General features: G+C 43.8%; 1 protein-coding gene across 12 annotated transcripts in view; it reads right to left on the bottom strand.

Moving 5' to 3' along the window:
• Positions 1 to 7,500, bottom strand: part of EBF3 (EBF transcription factor 3) — a 121,129-nt gene that overhangs the window by 105,971 nt on the left and 7,658 nt on the right. The gene's annotated exons all lie outside the window — the stretch shown is intronic.

Below are 7,500 nucleotides of genomic sequence, written 5' to 3'. Positions count from 1 at the left end.
CATAATGAAACCACAGTTATTCAGGATTATAGGAGAGAAAAAATAAAACCTCTAGAATTATTTATAGCATCTTTCACAGAGATGGAGCAATACCCCAGTCAGGGCATCTGCTCAGCCTAAAGTCAATCTCCAATGGGAAGAAACAAGGTTCTTTGGTGGTTTTCTTATCACTGACTTCCCCTCATCCATGTGAAGCCCAATGACCATCAGACATCTAACCACTGCCTGCCTTAGGACATAGCAGGGTCCTGGTCACTCCCCCACATTTCCCCATACCTTCAGCTACTCCCAGCAATTGTTTATCACCAACAGAACCGAGCCCAACCTAAGTTTGCTGTTCATTTACCCATGATAGATACATATATAGCTGAATAAACCTGTTTGGATTAGGCAAGGGAAGCTTGCAGCCCACCAGCATCTCGTGAACCGCAGAAGAACTGCACAAACATAAAGAGGAAATCCTAATCAAATTTGGATTGGTGAAGAGCATTCCTGACAATCCACACAATACCAAGACCAATTCAATTTTAGTGGTTGTTATTCAAAAGAAAGGGCACTCACATCCATCCTTTGTGCATTAATAACCTCACTCAAACTGGAGGATTGTGATTTTTTTTTTTCCCTCAGATTGGGGGTTTTGATAGGTCTTCTTGTTTGCTTTATAACTAAACCGAATGTTCTGTGCAGCCACAGGGCTGGGAAGCAAACCAAGTGCTTGTTTAAGATTTGCAGTAGTGAATTCACCTTTTAAATGAGAGCACCACGTTCTTACACACTGTCAAATTAACTTCTCCTAGCGCACATGTCACAGCAAACTGAATTTAACCCAAAAGCGAAGCTTGGACGTTTGCTTTGTAGCTTCAGCTTTGCTTTCACTCTGCTTCAGACCTTCAGCTCTCGGGTTAATTTTTCTTCTGATGTTCTTTAATTTATTATTATTTTTTTATTAAGAAAACTTTCACAAAGTGCAGAGGGAGTTTCACGTGGAAGCCCTTGTTTGTGTTCCTACTTTCTGAAAGCCTCCTTAAACACTGCGGGAGGATTAGGCCAGGTTTCTTTATTTCCTCTCCTAGTATTTCTTTATCATTAAGGCCAAGGAGTTTTTAGGCAGCAGAAGCCTGCTAATCGCTTGCCCCAGCCCCCATGGCTTTGTTTCTGTCAAAATAGCCCCTTTCAGCGGCCGCGGAGCGAGCTGTCTGGGCAAATGAACTGCTCTTTCTCACCAGATGTGTAACCGTGTTTCGTCTTTCACAAGAGACAAGCTGGAGCCGACTCCTTCCGCTAGCTGGGCCTATGCTACATGTCTTACAACAACACAAATGTAAGCCCCTTCCTTTCCACACATGTTAAACTCATTTCCTAGTGAATTATTGGGAAAACACAGCACTATCCTCGCCGCCGCGTTCAGATGCTGCAGTTTGCTCTCCGCGCTTCTGGCACCGCAGCCATGCGATGATGGGCTCTGTATAATTTTCTGGCTGTGAAACTTTTGCTGAAAGTATCACAGATTCCTTCTTTTTATTCCTTATTTTCTTTATTATTTTTGGTTTTAATTTGCCTCCAGCCTCCACACACCAGGGTCTCCAAACCCTGCAGAATAAACACCTCTCCTTTCTACCTAACAAATGCTATTTACACTCTGGATTTTTTTTCCATCTCGGAGAAATAAGGAGAGTTTGTTCGATCACAAAATAAAACCTAGATCCGAGCCAGCCACGCTGTGTTTCAGCTGAGCTGATATACACCAAGGAGCTGGCTCTTTTTTCCCTAGCTTAAAACAGTAACGAACCAAAACAGTTAACAGAAAAAGTCAAATCACTGAATCTCATAAAACCCCGAGTACCCCTCAGCCTGTAAAAACCCCCAGCTTCAGGTTTTTTTTTTTCCCTGAAAGAGCAGTTACATCTTTATTTTCACAGGGTATTAATAATGCCAATATAACGTACTATTATACACAGCTTCGACCACAAGCATTTTTGTGAGATTTGCTGTTAAGATAAACAAACAAGAGGAGCTTGTCCGCCGGCAGCCCGACCCCACTGAATGGCTTTCATTTTCCTGGAGCGTGAGCTGCGGCCGGGGCTGCCAAGCACAGGTTGAGCTCCTGCGTCCCCTTCCCCTCGCCCCGCGTGTCAATCACCCCCTGGCATCCCCGGTGACAATTTCCATCCTCCCGGCTTGGAATTTCCACCTCCTCCAACCCGGCAAAGCTCTCTCCCCCGGCCCTACGAGTAACCCAATGCCGCTGCCCCCGACCCCCCAGCATCCCTCTGTGTTAGAAAAGGGGCTTTATTAAACCCATTTCTACCACTTTGTGTTTCACAGGTTGTTTTTTCTCATTATCTGCTGTCTGAGAGCAATTATTTACTTCCTGGAAGCTCACGTACCAGAACTCTGAGTTTGAAAGATTTTTCCATAACCTAATCCAATTCATCAAAGGCATCCTAACAAAATTACAGGCTCTGGCAGTATCTTTGCTTTTCACCTGATAAGGCTGCAACAGAAGCCCGGGATGGTTTGTATCAGGGTACCTCCTGTAGTATAGTTTTTGACAGCTTTGCTTAAATCCCTTCCCCCACTTTTCCTCTCTCACAAAAGCACACGATCTGATTCTTCCCTCCTACTACAGCCGTGCCATGCTTTGGGCTTCGGACAAATAAGCAAGTATTAGATAGGGGTGGGGGAAAGTGGTGTGAGGGCCTCATCCAGCATATCTGGATTTACTGGAGAACACTGGCCCTGATGGCTCTGCTGGCACCCCAGGTACCACCACGGCTCCATTGGTTGTGCCCCAGGTAAGAGTCGGGATTAAGAGGGAACAGCATAAACGCTGCGACTTTGATGACCCAAAGAAAAGAACAGAAAAGAGAGAAGGAAGCACATAAGAAGTCCCATTTCTGGGGTGTTGGTGATCCTGGTGCTGCTGAATGACACGGGTAGCTTCGATTTGCCATTTCCTTTTCCGCACATATGTGTGTTTGGAACAGCAACACGCTCTCCACAGTGGCCTCTCCTTCCAACACCAGCCCACTGCCCCATCCCTTGCAGCTATAGCCGTTAATCTGCAATATACCACATTCTAAGAGGGAAAAATAGAAAATAAAGGCAAAAATAATCAATGTCAGGTTTCTGATAGAATTTTTTCGACAACTGGTTACTCAGGAAACTTGGCATTTTTTAACACACTCTGAACTTGGTAGCGCCAACCGGACAATGAGAGCAGAAGAGCACTGAGCTATTTTAAGGCCTATTCTTCCAGGAGTTGGGAGATCATCTTCAAGACAAAAATAAGAATTTAAACCAAAAATGACACCAGAGTGGTCTGTTTTCCTGGCGTTATGCAGATGAAATGACAAGTTGTCATTTAAGAAGTTAATAAACAGTCACCATTTTGCAGGTTATCCAAATGCTACTGAATAGAAAACGTTGGATCCCTAAATGATGTATAATTAAAATTATTTAAAAAATCCTCCTTGACAGGCCAGGGCTTAGCCAAAATGTAAATGACATTAAAGAAGACAATGAATTTAATTTTATTTAATGTCCCTTTTTGCAGATCCTCATTTACATAGCATTTTTAACAAAAGCGTTGACCTTATAAATGCTGGCATTTGTACAGCTTCTGCAGAGTTGGATTTAATCATGCTTTCGCAAAGCCATAAGGGAAAAAGCTTTAAGTTCTCTGGTTGGATATGGAGTAGGAATAAAAACATTGGGACTGGTCAAATGTTTATCCTCCTTGCTTCTGAAAACAACCTGACAAGAAGATGTAAAGGTCTAGGGAATAACCCATTGCTGTTTGTAAGGCTTGGTAATAATCATACATAATCGTTTGGAAATATAGCTAATAAAAAATATAATGAGTGTTCAGCAAAATCGGCATTAGGCCCAAATTACATGATATTAATACTTGAACAGGTGCAGAAAGGCGCTTTAAATGAGGTAAATGAATAAAATGTCCCAGAGCACAACTGTGTGCACTGACAAAAAGTCAATCACATGAATAATTCAGCGGCCGGGACTGCCAGCAAAGGTCAGCGGCTCTCACCTTTGTGACGGGAAGTGAAAGGAAACGCTGCTGCTGACGAAAAAATACACCCCCATCGCCCTCCAGCCGCCGCGCCAAAGGTGTAAACTTGGAGGAGGAAGGAATTAAAGCGCTGCACCGGCCAGCCAGCATTCAAACCCCCCCCCAAACAGCACAACCGGGCAACGTGGTGAGGGGAAATAATCTGAAATTCCAGGCAAGGAAAGGTTAAGGGGGGTGGCTCCCACCAATGCCAATTATCCACAAAACCTGAGGTCAGCCCAAAAGTATTTTAAGAGCCTACGGGATTGAAATTCTGTAACAGCTGTTAAATATGACAAAACTTTTTATCCCACCCCCCCACCCCCCCTCAACTAAAGCTATTCCAAACTCCGTATGAAAGAAATGGGATAAGCAGATGTCTGGCTTCCATACAGGAAAGTAGGACACACTTGGAATGATAAGTCTCCTAAACTCTATAGAATAATGCCAGATTTATTGGGGAGGGGGGTATTTACTACCCGCGGAGATGCCAACTAGCAGTAGGACTGTGATGGTACCATCTGGAAACCCGCTGCAGAGCACACGCTCGGCAATGCACTGCAAGCGCATCCATTCCGGGCGGGATTGTGATCCGGATGCCCCAGCACTGCTCCTCACCGCTGCTGACACTTCGGACCCCCAGTTTTGGGGTATCCTCGAGCCCAACGAGGCAAGGAGAAGGCAAAAGGATGGATCTTCACGGGAATTTCCGTACCTTCTAGTGAAATATGTGACGGAGGAATTGTTTTAGCCCAGAGTGTGGTTTTGGTTTAGCAGTTACAGCGGCATCCTGTAATCATTTACAGCCCCTGGAATGTATGGGTGAAATAGGAGAGATTTATCTGTTCATAGTTGTGATATGTAGACAATGGGTGTTCCTAATGAGGAACATCTGCTTTTGTGTTTTCCCAGAAAACATTATTCCACTATGAAAATGATACTCCCATCCTTTTCAGCAACACCGCAAAGAAAATATGGGCCTTTTCCTTTCTTTTATTTGCTTTTCTTTTGGGTCAATCGAATTTCCCAGGGACACTTTTTGTCTGTGGCATCTTTTTACTGACTGCGCTGCAATTTATGGTGGGCTGGTTCTTTCCTCCGTGAGTGACTGTGCGGTATGAATAGCCCCGATATGCCAGGAGATACTTAAAGGCATACAGTAATAAAAGTGCACACACTCAGCCACGCTCCGTGGGAAACATCCAGGCAACGTAAATAACAATTCTCCATGAATTAAAAGGTCGCCGAGGCTGCGACACACAAAACTCCTTCCAAGGCCTCTGCTTTGGGTTTACATTTAAAGTCCACTGCAGGATTCAGACGTATAATTCCAGAAGTTTATTTAAAATACCTTAATTGCTAATGAATTATTATTCCTGATGTGCAGAAGAAGGGGTGGGCTTTTTTTTCCCCTTCCTGTTATTTTTTTTCCCTGGTGCTATAAACAGTTCAGACTATCAGAGACTCCTAGTGTGGGCTGGAACAAACGGGTGGCCATAGATCTCAATTCAGGGTTGAATTATTGGTTCATATCCTGAGGACAAATATGCCTTATCTGGTCAAAAGCTGCTAAATGTATCCAAAGGACAAAAGGATCTAGTGAAGCATATTGTAGATAATTCTATTATTTTTTTTAAGCCAGCTAACCAAGCGGTAACACTTCCTATGGGAAACTGTAAATTGACCCTCAAATTGGATGGGGAAACCTTGTCCTGGGATGCTCAGGAGAAAAAGCAAACCCAAAATCCAACACTGACAACAAATTTAGGGAACAAACTGTTAACAGGCGGGTCCAGCGAGCACAAATACCAGGTATTTAAACCCGACGGCAGTGGTTTCGGAGGAGGTTTTCCCATCCACGCTTCCCTCCTGCAGTTTGCTCACAGCAAACATTCCAGTCAGTTTTCCAAAGCACATCTTGGGAGGAATTGCTCCACGCTGACCTCTGCTCCAAGCCCCACGCAGGACGCAGCCCGATGCCCCCAGGATTTGACGTGCTAAGTGACACCTCTGTTTGGAAGGCTAAAAGAGATGCCACCCTCGTAAACAGCAAAGCTTGGAAATTCCTAATGCGGAAGGTGATTAAAATTCCTATAAAATCGTCATATCTTTAAATTTAGAAGCACGGCAGATTTTTCATCAATAATTAAGATCTCTAAAGCATTTACGTTGGGCATAAATGGAGTTTCAATCTTCCTTATTCAAATAAACATGATAAACCCATTAACCAAATGTTTTCTGATTTTTTTTTATACCTTCTCATGCTTCTGGAATATCAAATTATAACATACTTCCGATAGTTGGGGGGGAGGGATGCAAGCCGTGACACTGTATAGCTCATTTCAATTTTACCAGGACCACCCTTCACAGAACGGATATAAATCATCTTGCAGCCATTCCAGGATGTTATTATGGATATATCATTATAATCCCTAATCATGGAACAGCGTTATGTGCGCAGCGCAGTGGCGGGCATGTGGACCATCAGCATCAACTACTCGTGCATTTCTCAGTGTACGTTCAACGATCGCCCTGACCGTGGCTCTGAGTTAAAGTCCGACCAAGAACATCGCAGCCAAATATTATCCCAATTTTCATTCCCAGCTAATTTTCGTTGCGTTTTGTAGCCACCCTTTAAGGCACTTCCCTGTTTGCATCTGCAAAAGTCACACATGTCTTGGAAACTCCGAACAATGAGCACACACGTAATCCAATCATTAAAACTGTAACGCGCCGTCTTGCGTTCACCACGCCGCCAAGATTCCTCCACTTCCAACTATTCTTTTTAGCCAATAAAGCAAAAATAAATCCAGCTCACCCGGCAACAATCCAGTGCTATATGATTTCCATAACTAAACCACTAAAGACAAATATAATGATATTGATTTTTGGGGGGTGCTTCGAGTTCTATAAAGTGGTGAACTTGTTCTCGATTGCCTGACACGATCCCAGAGTGATGGCAACAACTGGTCAGCCCGATTTGATTACTAATAAGAGAGATGTCCCTTCTGTCAGATACCTCACATTCTCCGCTAAGCAAACAGCTATTCCAGCTAGTTAAACATTAGCATTGCTCTCCACTGGTGGTGCATATTTCTTTAGGCTTAACTCGGGGAGTTTTCCAGGTTTAATTTTTCAGGCACTGGACAGCAAAGTTCATGATCAAAAGAGAACTTTGTCCTGCAAGCTACTGAAACACAAGCCTCCTGCAAAGCAGGCTCAGCCTCCTCTTCACAACCCCGCTGTCGCATGGACATTTCTTGCTTCCACTATTACTCCAAGGCACCATCATCTAACGGTCAATCCAAAACTCACTTTTGCTGCTACTACATTGTCCCAGATAAAAAAGGCTTTTCTGCTGCCAAAAGCATCATCGTTTACCCTTAACAGACCAACTTTACCCCGCTTTTGGTGCACATCTCTCTTAAAAC

The sequence above is a fragment of the Pezoporus wallicus genome, unplaced genomic scaffold, assembly GCF_028554395.1.
Source record: "Pezoporus wallicus isolate ANWC-B61680 ecotype Strahan unplaced genomic scaffold, APGP_CSIRO_Pwel_v1 contig_13954, whole genome shotgun sequence".
NCBI classification, from domain to species: Eukaryota; Metazoa; Chordata; class Aves; order Psittaciformes; family Psittacidae; genus Pezoporus; species Pezoporus wallicus.
The sequence above is the reverse complement of the archived record's forward strand: the minus strand, read 5'-3'. Positions and strand labels throughout refer to the sequence as shown.